This window comes from Heliangelus exortis, chromosome 2 (genome assembly GCF_036169615.1).
Source record: "Heliangelus exortis chromosome 2, bHelExo1.hap1, whole genome shotgun sequence".
Taxonomy (NCBI): Eukaryota; Metazoa; Chordata; class Aves; order Apodiformes; family Trochilidae; genus Heliangelus; species Heliangelus exortis.
The window spans coordinates 10,898,653-10,916,165 of record NC_092423.1 but is presented as its reverse complement, the minus strand read 5'-3'; the positions used below and the strand labels follow the sequence as shown (position 1 = coordinate 10,916,165).

General features: G+C 40.5%; 1 protein-coding gene across 3 annotated transcripts in view; it reads right to left on the bottom strand.

Moving 5' to 3' along the window:
* Positions 1-4,168, bottom strand: part of ZMYND11 (zinc finger MYND-type containing 11) — a 106,303-nt gene extending 102,135 nt beyond the window's left edge. For 2 of the 3 annotated variants that reach the window (XM_071734764.1, XM_071734767.1), the window contains exon 1: positions 3,926-4,142. The gene's annotated coding sequence lies outside the window, so the exon portion shown is untranslated. Of the gene's footprint in view, positions 1-3,925 lie in introns of all 3 variants that reach the window. The other variant, XM_071734765.1, reaches the window with a different exon arrangement.
* Positions 4,169-17,513: the final 13,345 nt, after the last annotated feature.

The window sequence follows — 17,513 nt, the reverse complement described above, 5'->3', positions numbered from 1 at the left end:
TATAACAATCTGCAGGAACTTATGCCACCCTGAAGCTAGTTAAAAAGCCTTCAACCAATTTAAGAAGAAACTCTTTTCTTAAGACACCTTCATCACCAATTTGTCCCTCTTTTAAAACTTTTATCGTGGACAGATTCACTGCCAGGAGTCTTACACACTTCCATAGCTAAATGCTCTCAAAAACTGTGCAAGGCACTAGCTATGAAAGCTAGCTACACGTATGTCCCAGATTTGTGAACTTGACTGAAGTTGGGTACCCAATTCCAAAACAAGTCCAAATTGCAAAATTTTCTCTGATTCTCAAATTTTGTGCAATGAGACAATTTTCTGACAATCTAGACAATGCAGACATTTATGGAGAAGTTTAGATACCCCAAATAGAGAAAATATCTTCAAATGTTTTTTTGTCTATTTCTTTTTTAAGTATTTCATCCTAATTCAGAGAGAGCAGCTGGCACAATACATTGGTCCCCAAGCAGTGTTTCACTGATAGAAATACTCAACAGTCTAGACACTATGCCACTTCATGGTGAGTTTGAGGCCAAATACATTATCCAGCCACATTGTTTCCTTTTCCAGAAGCACCACATCACTAACAGCACACAGTAACTTATATTTACCAGCAAGGTGGAAATGCCAAGCATGCATCACAAGCTATCACCATCTCATTTGCTCTTGAGATGATGTTAGGCTGAAAAGATGATCCAGGATATTCCCCTGCAGAAGCCTTAAGAATTTGCTCAGCAGTCCCTTCTGCTCTTTGCTGCAAGAGGCAACCTGAACAGTAGCTGCAACTAGACCACCTATTACATACAAACAGTATGGACACACACCATCATATAGCAAACAACCTAGCAGCCACATTTTCCACATACAGCAATTCCAGTCATGAAAATCATGTTAATTCTGCAGTGTTCAATTTTTCAGAAAAGTATTGCTCTGGCTCACAACACATAAAGACTAAGACAAACCATTAAGAATTCTAGTGCTTTGTGAACAAACTCAATGGGTTTTTTTTACAATTTTTTTACATTTACATATTTAAAAACAATAGTTGTAAGCACTTGACTAGATTAAAAAAAAACAACACAAACAAAACAAAAAACCCAAAACCTGCAACAATCCACATCTCAATTTAACTTGGCACTTTCCTGTTAAAATTGTGCTATAAAGCTTCAGACTGGTAGAGCATCTTCTATCACACCACCAGTCTTCAGAACCCCACCAAACATCCACTCACAACTTCTGTTACATAGTTGACTTCATCACTAAGAAACTCCCATCACACTACACACCTCATGAGATGGAGTAAACCAGTAATTTTTCTCATTCAGTTCTTTGCTGATGAACTTGATATGAAATATCACTTGCAGATGCCTCTTCTTGATGGCACCACCATTCATAGCACAATCAACAGAGTAATCAATGCATTAATTTTTTTTCCATGTCTTAAAGACAAACTCACCATCAAAAGTTAAAGTGCTGTCTGTTTTATTATCTACCCCATGAACAATTCCATGTATCTGACAAAAGCAGAGAGGGTTTTTTAGGCATGGAAAACTTGGCATGAAACATAAATCCACATTGGGAATCATTCTGTGGATACTTCCACTTTTATACAAAACAGCAGTCAGCAAATGGTCCACTTCCCTAAAGACTTTCTGTAGCACACTCAGAATGGTTGATAACAACAATTTAAAAAAGGTGGAGATACACCAGATTCTTCATGCTGAAGGATGAGGAACTAGAAAAACCCAAGGGACAGCAACCCAAACCAGGAACTGGCATTTCCACTCCTACACTCCCGCCCTCCCAACACCCATCTCAGTGATAACCCTTGAAGAATTAAACAATTTCTCACAAAAAAAAAAAAAAAAAAAAAAAAAAAAAAAAAAAAAAAAAAAAAAAAGTGCAAAAAAATCAGCATCATTAGGACAAGGAAGTGTTTTCTTTGGTCCTTCCCACTGAGCTAAGATCTTTTCAAAACTACAACAGTGTTACTCCTACAAATAATGAGTCTGTGGCAGATGATTATAGGGTGTTAAAATGCCAAATGACACAATTAAGCCAACCAGCACCAAATTAAATAGTTGTCCACCCCTTTTCCTCCTCTCAAGACACCCCAGCTCTAGCCTTTGTAAAGTTCTATTTGCCACGTTCACAGCAGTCAAAAAAAAATTACCAAACATCTGCTGTTTTCAGGATAAGACCCAAAAGACACAAAAAGTTTTCCAAGTTGTTAACATCAGTATTTTTCAGGAGGACTGTTCTCTGAAATGCAGGGAAGGTCAGGAAAGCAGGCTGAAGCTCCCCATCACCCTTACCATAGGAAAACCCACACCTATGCTTCCATCCTTTCCCCTAAAGGAACGGAAAAGAAAAGGAAAGGCCTCAGGGCAACCCCTGTGGTTGGGAAACAGAGTGAGCCGAGCTGAGTTATTTGGAGACACGGTTTCAGGGACACGTTCACACACAAAACCCTCCAAAACCATCAAAAATAAGACCCTTAGCAGTACATATTCTCCCAAAATCCGACCGCCGAGTCCGGCGAGGCTGCGGGGAGGGCCCTTTCTGGCCAAAGGGAGGGAGTGAGCCGTTTCGGGAGGGCCTCGGCCCGCAGGCAGCCGCGGTGTCCCTCGCCCGCAGCGAGGGGAGCCGGCAGGCGAGAGCGGAGTAATCAGCCCCTTCACTCCCCTCCCTATCCCGGAGCAGATGGGATAGCGAGGAAACCCCGAGGGGCCGTGCCAGGGGACAAGGTCGATCCGGGAAAGCCAGGGGCCTCCGTCCGCCGCCGGCTCTCTGGGCAGAGCCGGGCGATGAGGCCGTCTCACACACGGGGGTGGTGCAGCCCGCCCGCAGCCCCCGGGCGGGGAGGAGAGCCGGGGCTCTGAGTTCACCCCTTTCCTCGTCCCCTCCTCTGCCCCCCCCTCCGCGGGGTAGGGCAGCCATGGCCGCCCTCCCGCCGCGGCCGGCCTGCGGGGGCCCGCTGTCTTTCTCTCCTGCGGAGACTCGGCGCTGTCGAGCAGCTGCCATTACTCGGGCCAAGACCCGTCCTCCGAGTAGACAACCCCCACCCCAACGAGGAAAGGAAGGGGAGAGGTCAGGAGGGGTGTGTGAGAGAAAGGAAAGGTGGAGAAAGTGGGGAGAAAAGCAGTCGCCCCGCGTGTGGGAAAAGAGCGGGACTGAGGGGGTGTCGGGGCTGAGGCCGGGCTGCGCCACACCCCACTCGGCCTCGCCTCTCACGCGAGTCCCCGGCTCCCCCGCTGCCTGCAGGCCCGCGCGGAGCGCTGAAGGCAGCGATTTTCTTATGCCCCTCTCTCCCCACCCCATCTCGTCTCGTCCCGACCCCCGGTTGACTGCAACTCGGCACGGGGGCGCGGGGGGCCCGCTGTCGCCTCCCAGCCGAAATCCGACCGGGAAAGGTGTGGGGACAAAAATAATCGCCGTTAATAATCGCACACGCTTCGCTACCGTCTACTTCTCGATTTCCAAGCGGGCTGCCAGATAATCCTTTCTACTCAGAAAAATGAAATAATAATAATAAAAAAATCCCGCCTTCCATTCCTCCCCCCCCCTCCTTCTGCAGCCCCACACATTTTATTCTTAGGTATAATTGCTCCCCCCCCTCCATATGGCACCCCGCGGGGCAGGATTGCCCCCTCCCCTGCTGCCCAGCCCTTCCCCTGTCCCCTCTCCCCCATCTCCTTGGAACAGTGTGTACATGATTTTGTAGTTTTTTTAAGGCGCCATGTTTATAATCCTCCATCATATTAAAAAAAAAAAAATCCACCCAGCATGAGACACGGCGTTTCTCGCACCCCAAAGCCAGGGAGGCAGACACAGAAATATCCACAGGGCTGTAAATTCATCCCCCCCCCCTCCCGCACACACCCCCCTCCTCCCCAGACTTTAAAGTCTCTCTCACCTTGTGCTGCTGCCGCTGCTTCTGCTGCTGCAGGGGGGGAGAAGTTAAGCCAGGGGAAACTTTTCAATCCCTTCCCCAAGCCGCTGCTGCCTCCTCCTTCCACATATTTTTCCCCTCAGAGTTTTATTGTGTCTGAATTTTCTCTCTCTCTCTCCTCTTCTGTCTGTCCACAGTTCAGGTTTCTGGGGTAAACAGGGTTTAGGATGGTGCTAGGGATATTTGGGAGAAGGAGAACTCTAGTGGTGTCTGCTGGAGTTGCTGTTTGTTTCTTTTATTATTTTTTTTAATAATACATTTAAAAAGGATCTTTAACTATTTATTATATTTGTATTTTATCATACTCTCGGGTCTGAACCCTATCTTATTGCAGAGCAAAAATGTGGTGCTTACCTGTCCATGATACATGCAAATTCCTGCTATCACGAAGTCCAACTTGGAGCGATTCTGGATAACGTCTTTGAAAGAGGATACCCACCTTCAGCAACAGAAACAAAACCATACACAATCAGTTGTCTGCCTCAGGGGCTGCGATGCGTTGAGACCTGTAGATACAAACTTTCAGTATTAGGAGAGTAATATGAAATATATAACATTGTAGGCACATATTGTGTGAAAACTTGTGTACGATATCCTGACTCTGTATGGCCTGTGAGATAAATATTATTAATAATAAATTTCTAGGGAAATGCATTCTAATGCTTTTGAAATACTTCAATAATTATTTAATGGAAAAGGAATATACTTCACAATTAATTAACTTTTGCTAAAAGTGTGATACTATTAAAATTCATTGTAAGCTTAGTTCTGTAAACATTTATGCATGCAAATAGTTCTAATCTTATGAGTAGTCATTAGTATTACTTAAATAGTTTTGGACTGCCTGTGATAAAAAAAAGAGGCATCCATTCTGCCTGGTCAGTAAAAGATTTAACAGACACTGCACAGTGACAGTTTCTCTTGCTAAATAAGAATTCCAGTATTGTCTAAACCCACATTTTTTTTTGAGACTGATGCATTAGGACTTTACATCCTCTTTTCAAAATAAAATGCAAATAACAGTTGCATGGCAGTGATAAAGCTTTACTTCTGTTATGTATTTAAATATGAAAGAACATTTTACATTATCTAAAATAAATAGATAGGAAAGAAAGTGCTGGTGATCTGCTTTCAAAGTGTGCTTGAGGGGTTGGGCAGATACCAAACAGTGGCACTATAATTTATTAACTGCACTATATTGCTTGTATTAATAAAAAGCAATTGACATTTACAGGCAATTCTTTAAGTAAAAAGGGATTCACCATCAGTTTAATTACCAAAAGGCTACCTTGTGTTAAGCATTTAGTAGTGATGTTTGGCTCTGATTTCATTAAGGCTTGTAATTTGCAAAAGAAGTTTAACAGAAATATATGCCAAGTTTCCATGGCATATTGCTGGCTTGGCTATCTTAGATTTCTTTGAAATCTTCTCTTTACAAATTACATCTGAGCTCTATTTATATGACAAAATAAAAATTTTGGGTCCTTACTGTTTCTATTGCTTCTACCAATGCGATGAAGCTACCAGTGCTGCTCAAGCTGGTATGGTTAAGGTATGCCAATTTTTTAATCCAGAAGCAAGCAGAGGAGAAACATTGCTAGCAGCAGATATGAGCATCTTTAATTCTTCAGTCCAAACAGGCAGGTATTCTCTACAACAGGGTCAGCTGGGGGGATTTGCCAAAACTCCAACCCAAACTCCATTTTCAGTTTCAGGTTCTTGAGCAGAAAGATTTATTACTCTGCCAAGGTTCCTTCTCTTTACCTATGTAAATATTTACTTAAGGCAGAAGTTCAGCTGTCTTCAGAATAAAAATGTCTTAGCCCTTGATCTCTTCAGGACCCATAGAGAGCTGTCAAATATTTAGGCTGCAGTTCCACCAGTGTGGAAGCATATGCAGGGTTGAAGCCTTGTGCTTTGCCTACCTTACAGATTTTTACCTGGAGTCTGCTCCTTGCCAACGATTTGCTGTACTTTAACATACTTGTTAGGCTAGTCTGGACTGTTTCCAAATATTTGTTTCAGGATACAAATATTTGATTTTGGAAAGAACAAAGTATCCTAAAGCAAACCTGTAGGGAGTGTCTGCAACTGTAGCCACAGTACCTTGTTTGAGCTGGTGGGCAATGAATTAAATCAAGTATAGAGAGACAGGCATATAGGTTATATATGGGTGCTCGTGGGTCTTGTTTTGAAATGGTTTGATATCCTCATTAGGTCCCCTGGCTAATTGCATTACGTGGCCTTCAGGATGCCCACCGAAGGATAGAAAGGATGCAATTTTCTGTCATTTTAACTTATTTTCGTCTATATCGGAATGACTTTTTAATGCTCATTAACATACAAGTTTGAAGCCCTACTAGCCGGTCCTGGTTAGCCCCGATTCTTGGGTTTATCTGCATTTGGTTTGATACCAAACGCGAGCTCTTTCCCGGATCCTGCCGGGCTCTGGCTCCGCCGGCGCCGGGAGCGGTAACAGTTAACGCGGCGTCTGGGAGGGCCGAGTCCGGCAGACAATGGGAAGGAAATCCCACCCTCCCCCAGCGCCGGGCAGCCGCGGGTTTCCTCATAGGCAGGGGGAAATGTTTGTTAAAACAAAAAGCGGGCTCAGGACAGTCTCCACTCCCCACCCCCTTCCCCGGGCTGAGGACCGTGGGGGCGGTGCGAGGCCTGGGGGCTGTTCAGGCATTCCCACTCTTCCCTGGCCTGGAAGGTTCCCGGGAAGGACGAGCAGGGAGGTGGGTGTCTGGAACAGGACAGGGCTCGGCTGAAGTAGCTCGGCTGGGGAACGAGTTCTCTTGTCAGAAATGCCTGTAGGGCTGCAAGGGCAGTAATGGTGAGGGTCCAGCCTTCTGCTCGCTAGCAAGGTTGTGGAGACAGAAAACGCACTGCTACTGTGATGCTAGAAAGAAAACATGATAAAGTTACTTTCTTTCAGGTAGAAAATACCATAGGAGTACCACAGGCTGTGTGTTCTGTAGGTTTTTCCTGGTATTGCTGTTATGGTGTGTAAAAAGCAGGTCTGAAGGTACTGTTTGCCTCCCTTGGGATGGGGCTTGGAGAGCAGGAGAAGAAACTGCAAGCAGCAGCACAGTTTTGTTGGACAAGTGGCATCCAGGTGAAGAATGTAACCAACTGCTGTGAATTAAAGGGACTATCAGGCAGGTTCATGGGAAAGAAGTCCCCTGCAGGTTGGAGACACACAAACCATTACTTGGGAAGTCCTGGGCCTGAAAGCAGTTGGAGGCACAGATACCCTCTGTGCCTGGTGGTTCCCGTGTTTCCCAAGATATCCCCATATTACATTTGCTACAGTTTTTGTGCATCAATAAGACTACCACTGCTAAGTAGCATGCGGGTTGCCTCCATTTCCCTTGTAAATTATGTATTTTCTTTTTAAATTATTCACTTCAAAAGATTGCTTTATTATTTAATTCTGAAAGTGGACAACAGAATCCTGTGTGGATACAACCTTTTATTCTTACTATGCTCTTTTGCCATTCATGGTTCAATGGTACAACTATAAAACACATGGATGAACAAGCACATCTTTGCTGGTAGGGTCTAGGCATGAGACTCAGGATGGTGGAAACATTAGGGGATTGCTGCTCTTCATGAATTGGCACGTCCCTTCCATTCGGATACCTGTACTCAGCTAATGAATGCACAGCTCAGCCTTCTCTACAGCTTTCTGCCATCTTCCTGGCTGAACCAAACCCACCCACTATGTGCTCAAGTTTTTATCTGGCTTTGTGAGATAGCTGTCTTTTGCTGTTGGTGCCAGCCCACTTTCCTGTGTGCTCCACTCTGAGATGCACCGAGACAAAAATAATTTGAAAATGTTTCTGGAGAAGGAGGTCTGCTGTATTGTGATCATAGAAGTATTAATGCAGAAAATTAGTGTAAATTTTTTATCAGAACAAAGTTTAACAACACAGTGTTCTTTACAGTAAAAAATCTCAGCAATGCATTTAATTTAGGAAACTGGGGGGGTGGCGGGCAGGGGGATAAAAGCCTTAATAACAGGCTCAGGAAATCCACAGAACTGAAAACAGCTGGAGGATGGGAGATACTTAGGGAGAATCTTATGCTGTTCCTTTTTTTTCCCCAGTCATTGAAAAGAAAATGCCATACTCAAGTGGGGGACATAGAGGGGAGAATCCCCAAGAACCCCCACCAATATCTGCTGCTTCATGAAGCTGTCCAAGGAATTAGCATATGTCACCTGGAGGTGGTGTCCTTGCAGGCTTGACATCATGAGGACTGAAGAAGATGGTGCAGCCAGGATCCTTCCTTCCTTTTCAACTTCCTTCTCCTTGTCCCTGACCAAGCAGACTGGCTATCCAGTGCTGGCCAGCCACAATGCTCAGGGGAAATTGGTGAGGAATTCTTTGTGGGGCCTGAGAAAATCAGGATATAAGGAAAAAGATGGGAGTAAAAGTACAGGCAGAATTTCTAAAGACATTGTGGGATGTTTGTTGAAGACAGAACATTGTGGTGAGCAGAACAATGTGGAGATCATTGTCTGACCCTCTACGCCCAGTACTCACATGTGTGTGTACCTTGTGGGTATAATAACTGGTAATAAAAAAAGAAACAGAAAAGCCTGCTGAGTGTAGATGTAGATTAAGATATGAAATGCTTTTTTTTTTTTTTTCACTGTGTTCTCTACTTACATTTTCATGCACAACTGGGAATAGAGGTTTATCCTTAAAAGTTTACCTATAAGTAAACTGACATATGTTTATGACATATGACATATGTTTATGCCAGCATTATGCTTCATGTATGCCTGATTCAGCAGTCTGCCAAAGGAAACTTATCTCCATGTTTCTTAACTAATTCAAACCAACAGAGTGTTCCATATTTTGTGTCATCTCTGCTGTACTTTTGATATGAGAGCAGGTGACATAACATGTAACATGAAAAAAAGTTTTAACACCAGCTTCCAAGTGTACACCAAATTAATCACACAGGTTTGTCCAGCCTTGGTATAATATTTAGAATAGTTTACACCGTTAAAAAATGAATGCACAAAACTTAAATTTGCTTTTAAGACTGAAGTAAGATCTATTATTAATTTATAAGGGTGCAGTAAATGGAAATATATGAGTTGCCAGAAAACCAACATTGACTATTAGGAAATAAGTAGTACCTTTTTTTATGAAAATAATTAGAAAACTAGAAATTTTGCATGAAGAGACATTATGATTGTCGTAATTGCAGGGAAATATTAATTACATTGTGCATCATACTAAATGCCAGCATAGCCAATAACAAAGAAAGAAATGCCCTATATTTAGGGTAAGTGGAGTCTGTCATCCCAAGACTGGGGAAAAGCATGGATAAGGGAGGTATTACAGCATGCATTAGGAGCATGCAGAGACATCCAAGTGCCTCTGCACGGAGTCAGTTCTCGAGAAGTCACGTTTGATCAGGTTTGGTCCAGCACTGACTTTTAGTCCCATCTTGAAAAGATGTCCCATGTCTGCTCTGAGCTTCAAAGCATTCTGCCTTCAGAATTGGCTTCTTAGCTCTGATGTAGTACTGGACCCAGGGTGGTTCCATGCATTCACGTGGCACTGCTCTGGGATTAATAAACTTTTCCAGTAAACAGACCTCTGTCATGGATACAGAAGAGACATCCAAATGTTTCTGAAAGAGGTGATGTATTATCAGTAGAACTGAACTGAAGCTAAGAAGTCTTGCTGGACCCGAGCTGAGAGTATGTGGAGCTTGCCAGCTGTGGCTCTCTACAGCTCTTTCCCAAGCTCCAATTTCCAGGAACACGATGTTTTGCATGGCATTAGATCTAATCTCACACTGTTTATTATGCCGTTTGCAGTTCTATGCAAAAGAGGCAAAATTGTTTCTGGAGAAGAGCTGCTCATGAAGCTAACACAGAGCTGGTGCTAAAGGTCCCTGCCAGTCTGAAGCTGGCCTGGCATGAAGCCATCTTCATGTGCTTGCAGCTTTGATGTATCCTGATGTCATCTGCAGCTTGAATGAACCTCCTCGAGGTATCACTGATTGGCTGTACAGGGTATTTATAATTAGTAGCAACATTTCTATCAGTTTTAACATTATGTTCAAGATTAAAGCTAATGTAGGAAGAAAGAAGGTTCCACACCTGCCATGCTGTGGTTCTGATCACGTATTTGAAAGCATCTTCTGTTATCCAGAGTTAAAGATCATGCATTGGATAGGATAAATTAATTTTGATCCAATGTCACTGATATATTTTTTGTTGCATTCTGTAAGGAATGACTTCCTCAAAACCAATTGTAATACTCAAGTCTAATTGTCCTACCACTAACAACCATTTTAGCCTGATGGAACTGGAAGAGAATACCATGCCAAGTTAACCAATATGTTAACCAGTATGGAACACTGGGACTCTTTGAAATGATGGGATTTGAAAAGAGTTCTGGGATAATTAGGTTGTTTATTGTTTGATCTTACATGTCATGCAGGATACATATTATGTGTCATTCACAAGTAATAGATGTCATTATGCATTTTTCTATTTATCTTGGCTAGTAGCTGCATTATGTTCAGCAGATGGCAATGCAATCACTTAAAAGATTACTCATTTAAAAATGAATTTATTAACACCCTATTAGTTTTATTAAGAATAATATGGGGCTCTGACATATCTATTATATTTACCAGGCATACTATTCAGAAGTCATAGCAGAGTAACTGAAATACAGTTACCATAGAAAAAGTAACTTTGAATATCCTGAATTACTGAATTTGAGAAGTACCACTGAATTTCCTCAGTCCTGAATATAAAAATAAAAATACTCAGATTTTGACATGTAGAACTGTATGGATGTGTCACTCAGGGAAATCTGGATAATACATTTTGTGTTAGATACTAAAATATTTGCATAGAGAAATTGCATATTTTATTTTTAGTATTTGCATATTTTATACCTTCTAAGTGCTAATTTTGTTCATTTGTTAACTTAAATATTTATCATACTCATATTTCAGTTCTTATCTGCAGGTCATGCTGGTTTTCATTTCAGTTATTCATGTGAACATTTTCCAGTTTAGATGAGAAGAATATGGCATTCACATTGGAAATAATGTTGCCTTTAAATGGTTTAGCCCAGTTCCAAGATATTGGGACCAACATACAGCCACCAGTTTTTCATTTCTCTTCTTATAAGTCTCTATAGATTGCAATTCATATTTTTGTGTATTTAAGACCCATGATTTTCAAGCACTGATGAATTCCTTGAAAAGCTTTTCAGACTTTTGAAGACATGTTTTATTTAGCAAAAACAGTATTATTGGAACAATTTGTTTAAGCATAAACAACATATATTAATTGACAATGTTAGAAGTGTTAAAAGGGAATGTATAAAAATGAGGTCTTTAAGTCAGAAAAGCTAATGTAACCCTAAGCTCTTTATATCCTATTTTTTTAGAAGAACACAATGTAAAAAATGGAAACTGAAAAGGTGGGGCCTGTAGGAATAGCAACAGCTGTCATACATTCGTTTTTCTCTCAGATATTAAAAATGACTAAATAGAATTGATTAAACTTTTCTTTAGAGCTGCCCTAGAAAGGAAGCAGCTATGACACATTTCATCCAACAAATTACATATTTTTTTAATAGAGGCTTATAATGAAAATGCTTGGCATTATTATATAGCACTCCTTTGTAGAACACTCTATATAGAGGGGCAATAGTGAAGCTTTGCTTTTGTTTGTCATATTAGAGCTCTAGAAGCTACCCACAATCCAAAAGTTTATTGCTTAGTATGCCTGTGGTTTACAGAAATGTATTTGTGAATCTTTTAATTCAACCAGAGAGGACAGATCATACTGATTATTTCTGTTACACAGAGATATTAGTGATTTTTACCTAGTCTGCTGGTTCTAATTTTCAAACAGTCCAAATATACATTGTGCTAGCATTTAGAAAGCACAATATGTTGTAAGTTAATATCACTGGAATTCAGGAAAGAGGCAATGGAAAAAAAGAGGGATATGATCCCCAGCATCTCCTTCTAAGCATATCAAGTAATAATGTCTCCATCTCTCATTTTTTTAAGGCCTTGAAGATTGCAGTACTTAGATATATAACCAGAGGTATAACAGTATAAGTTTAAAAAATCATATATAATTCTTTGAACAGGTGTCAAATCCTTAAACCTAGTTCATGGTCAAAAACATGGCACATAGTTAAAAACATGGTCTGTTTGGAACACGAAACAGAAACTTCAAGTTACAATGCCATTTTAAAATACTTTCTGATACCTGCTGAGTTGTAAATGTTTAGAATTTTGAATGCTCTTTGCAAAATATGGTGAGTCACTGCAATGCCTAAATTTGTGTGTGTGACTCTTAGAATCACGAATTAAAATGAAACATGAATGATTCCTTATATTTTCATGTTTCTATTGCATCTGTTCTGTTGGAGTCTCTGTTAGGCCACACTTTACATCTCTGAGCTCAAAAGGAATTGAAAGCCCCTTAGAAGTTATGAAAATTTACCTGAACCGAGGCCTTTAAAGTTGTTCAATTTCTTCTGTTTACATTGAAACCTACAAAAATCATCTCAAGTTTTGGAGGTTGTTTTTACAGGCATGCATACAAAAGAGAAAGAGGAGTCCACTTTTCATATTTTACAAAAGTGATGTAGCAAGGCAGAACAGGAAATTACCATTTCTTTCTAGCTAACACAGTAACTCATTCTCATTGTACTAGGTTTCAAAGTTTGCTGAATGTCTGATTTGTAAATGAGTTGGGGCCTACTTATTATCTTGAGAAGTTTTTGTTGGTGCTAAAATGAATATGTGAAAAAAAAAAACTTTCTCTGATATAGTAAGAGCATACTCTGAATTCTAGTGAAACCTCTGCTGTACACAACGGGAAAGAGATCCCAGATTAAGTACAGCACTTATACAGCCCATACTCTTTCCAGAAGGAAACTGATTCTTACAGGAGAAAACAGGCACATGCCCACATATTTGGGGACAGTAAGTGTTAATTTTCTGTCTGTTATGGAGAGGCATTGGAACAGCCAAGGAAGGGAGCACAGGAAGTACCTGGGGCCCTGCTCAGCTAGAGAGAACAGCAATGGCAGAGTCAACACACACCAGGCAACAGGGAGGCTAGAAGAGTTATGTTCTTTTCACCAACATTGTTTTCTTGCTATTTTTTTTCTCATTTTATCTCTTTTTTCTTACCACTCTTCATATTGTTCTAACTTCACTGACTGTGTGAGCCTTCCATCACAAGGGATATCCCTGGACTTCAAAGGGAAGGAGAGGCAGTGGATGCACAAACATTCACATCCGAGTGGACATCACTCAGGAGGGGATAAACAATATGTTGGTGTGGTCTAGAACAGATTTATGGTTTCAAATATCAGAAACATTTGTCTGAAGCTGGATCCATATTTTATTTTATAAGATTTAAAAAAATTAAATATATATTTTGTAAACTATGAGTTTGAGAGTGGTGGGGGCCAAGCCTTTGCAAAAAACCACTCAGTCCTGTACATACTGCAAAATGTAAAATAGATGCCTGGCAGGCAAACATAAAGTACATACTGCCACATTAAACTGGTGATTGCTTTCAAACCATTGCTTTCTAATTCATTGCACATAAATATTCTCCCAACCCCATTGCTTGAGTTTGACAGGAGGAAGACTTATGCAAGAGCAGCTAGAAGCAAACTAGAGAAGGAGCATCTTAAAGAAAAAGAGCAGATAGACCTCACTGCCACAGCTACGTGCCTTAAAGCACTGTTGTTCCTGGTGTGTATACTCTGAGATAGCATTCTCCTGGCCATCTGCTCAGTATGAATAACTGTAGCTGGGTCTGCGTTTGAAAGAACAGTTTGCTAAATCCTGGTGAGGCACTGAAAATAGAAAGGTGACCTGATTATACTGTCTGTGGATGGATGCATGCTTTTCTATCCTAATGAGAGATTTTGTCACTTTGATATGTTGTAGTTTAACCCCAGCAGGCAGCTCTGCTCCACACAGCCTCTTGCACAGGAGGAGAGAATCAGAAGGATAAAACTGAGAAAACTCCTGGGCTGAGATAGACAGTTGCATAGGTAAAGCAAAGAGACACAAGCAAGCAGAGCAAAGCAAGGAATTAATTCACTAATTTTATCATCTGGCAAGCGTGCAGCCATCTCCAGGAAAGCAGGACTCCATCAGGCATGGGGAAGACAAATGTCATAACTCCAAATGTTCCCCCTTCCTTCTTGCTTCAGCTTTTATTGCTAAGCATGACATGACAGGGTATGGAATATCCCTTTGGTCAGTTGAGGTCAGGTGTCCCAGCTGTGTCCCCTCCCAACCTCTTGTGCAATCCCAGCCTCCTTACTGGTGGTGTAGTGAGAGAAGAAGAGAAGGCAGCAATGTTCAGAAGCAGCTAAAGCATCAGTGCTTGTTTCAGTCACAAATCCCAAATATAACACCATATGATCTGCTATGAAGAAAATTAACTACACCCCAGTCAAAACCAGTACATGAGCTTATGTTATTATAATTCATCAAATGACTCAAATCCATTAAGAAGGGAGTTCAGTAACATTCTTGCTAAATGGAGTGTTTACCATAATCATCAGGTACCAGTGACTTCTCTGATTTCCTTGTTATCTAAAGATAAGGCTCCCCTGTCTTGCAGATGCTCAGTTTGGGACCAGTTTGCTAACCAAGAGATGGAGTTCCTTATCATGTTCTCTGTGTGCAGGCCTTTTGAGTGAATTATTTAAAAAGTAGGTTTTGAAAATATGTTTTAGAGCTTGTTTGTGTTTATTGACATCCAAGGCAAAGTCACAATTTTCTTTTTCAGCTCCTGTCTACCTTGGGAAAGTGAAGCTGAGAACAGTGTGGTAGGAGATTCAAACGTCTATTGCTGTTTATCTAGTTTTAAAACAGCTTCAGCCAATGGCAACACATTCGTTTTAAGGTAGACCTTCTTTTAATTGTAACAAAGTATTCCAGAAACAAAGCAGGGGAAAAAAGATTAATTCTGTTTTGGGAAGAGCGAAACTTTTAGTAACAGCATGCAAATAAAAACTGCAAATAAAAAATGTAATGAGAGAATGCAGGAGCTGATGAAGGGGAACTTCAGGAGGAGATGAGAAAGGAGACAAACGTAATTGCAGTTTTACAAAAGCTTTGTAAGAGAGAAGGACTTCAGACTTGGTACATATCAGAGACAGAAACATCATATAAAGTTTGAAATAGGCTGAAGCATTGTTTAATGCACACTCCATCCATTTTTGTACACATACCAAAATGCAAATGAGAGGGAAATGAAGTCTTGCTGGGGATACTAACACCTGCACCTCATGGTGTATGAGTTTGCCATCTATTCAGTGCTAAAAACCTAACTGCACCTTATTTGTGTAGGCATCTGAAAAGACTCCTAGATTTTCCTACTAGGTTTCATTACAATTGTGGTTATAAAAATAAGGTATAAAAGTCCATTCATTTTGGGATTTTAAGATCTGTCTGCTTTTGGGGGGGGCTGCAGTCTTTGTTGGATTCTTTTTCCCATCTTTGAAAGAACACAAGAAAGTTAAGGACTGTGCAATTTCTCATGTCTTTAGACTATTTATCCTACAAAGCTACAGTCCTACAGACCCATGATTTGACCTTCAGAGTTGAAATTCCTTTTTTTTTCTGTTTCTTCCAGACACTGTAAACACTGAGCTAGCTTGTTGACTGGCAGAACGGATGGCACAAAAGTAATTGAGGTCAGTCTGGAAAAAATAGCAGTGATGGTGAGAGCATGAAAGGAGCTACTGGGTTTGCCAGTATGGCTTGAGGAGTCTCATGTTCCTTCACTGCATTCCTGTCTATGAGGTCTGGGAGTGCAGCTTCTTGCCAGCGTTGTACCTCTCAAGAAGGAATTCAGAGCTTGTGTGGCAAAGGGCCTTTGTTATTTCAGCCTTCTTCAGACAGGGTGGAAAGCCCAATTTTTTAAAGTCTCATGTAATAATTCCTTTGGTTTTGATTCTCTGGAGAGGGAAGGGAGCAAATAGTGAGGGTTTCTTTCATTAATTTATTTCTTAATTACTGTTGTTTAATTATTTCAGGTTCCTACCTGCCAAAATTAATGAGCATGATAATATGTTCCAAACAAACGAATTTTTTACTTTTAAATAGTGATTTGGAAAATTAAAAAAGAAGAAGAAAAAATAAAAGTATAGAAAGGAGAGTACAAAAATGGATAAATTGTTCACACACTGTTTGAGATAAACATCAGATAACAAGCCCAGGCCCAAAAGGTATACGTTGGCAATCAATTCTGCTCAGCCAAACATTCAGAAATATGATTTATCTAAATTATGTGCTGTTCAATAAACATCTGAATCTTTCTTATACCTCTTGATTTGCCAGAATGTTTTGCTAGGAATCTAAGAGGATGAGGAAACATGATAAGAACCACTTTCACCATCTGTTAAAGGAGAAAACTTGACATCTTTTTTGGAAGAAACTTGCATATTTTCTTATGAAAAAATATTGTGAAAGACTGCTTATGGTATGGTCAAAGGGCAAGAGGAATGTAAAGCATATTTTAACCTACTCTTTATAGGCATGTAGCTAAGATAGTTCTATTAATAACATAACAGGGTTATAGAGAAATAACAATAAATTTCAGTAATCTTACACTAGCTTTCCTTAGACAAGTGTTACAGTTGGAAGACACAGTCTTCCTGGCCTTTCACTTACCACAGCAGTTTGTTGTCACAAAGGCAGGCTGGTCTGTGCATGAAAGGGATATGTAATTTCAGAACATCATGGAGAAAAAAAATAATGTAAGTAATTTTGTGTTAAGCAAATTGTAAACAAGCAGGAACATGAAAATTTGGCACATATTGGTAGGTAGAACTCCAAGAAACTTGTTGATTCCTATTCTAAGTGGTCCCTGTAGATATTCTTGGCTTTTCTCTGGCTTCACTTCACTTTATTATTGTGACAGCTAGAAGTTATGTGTTATTTTAACTTATGTGCTATTTTAGCTCTCAAAAGCCAGGAAGAGATTAGGCCCACACTGTGCTAATTTCTGCAAAGATATGTAGAAACATGCTTTTCTTCCCTCAAGATCTTATTCTGTGTTTTTAGGGTCAGAAGCAGAAAAGGCAGGAAGAAGAAATGTGATGTGTATGTAGAAATATTTAGCACACAACTTCAGTTTTGGATTTTTTGGGGGGTTTTTTTGGTGTTTGTTTGGGTTTTGGTTTGTTTGTTTTGTTAACACATGTAAACTGTTTTTATAATTTTGTTATTTCGTTTTACAATGGTTTCCTTCCAAACCCTTTTTGAGTACTTTCTCCTCCCTTTTACTTTCCTTCCAAAAAATGCATCCCAATTTTCCTTATCATTGTCTGCCAAGGAAAGAAATGATCACATTTGGTTTGTCTGAGAGAGAGGAAGCGAAAGAGAAAAAATAATTATTAAAAGTTTTGTGAAAATACATAGTAGGATCCATAAAGGAGAGTCTGCAGAATCTTTTATCAAATGATCCAGATCCACATTTCTACAAAAAGCCACTGGGAACAGC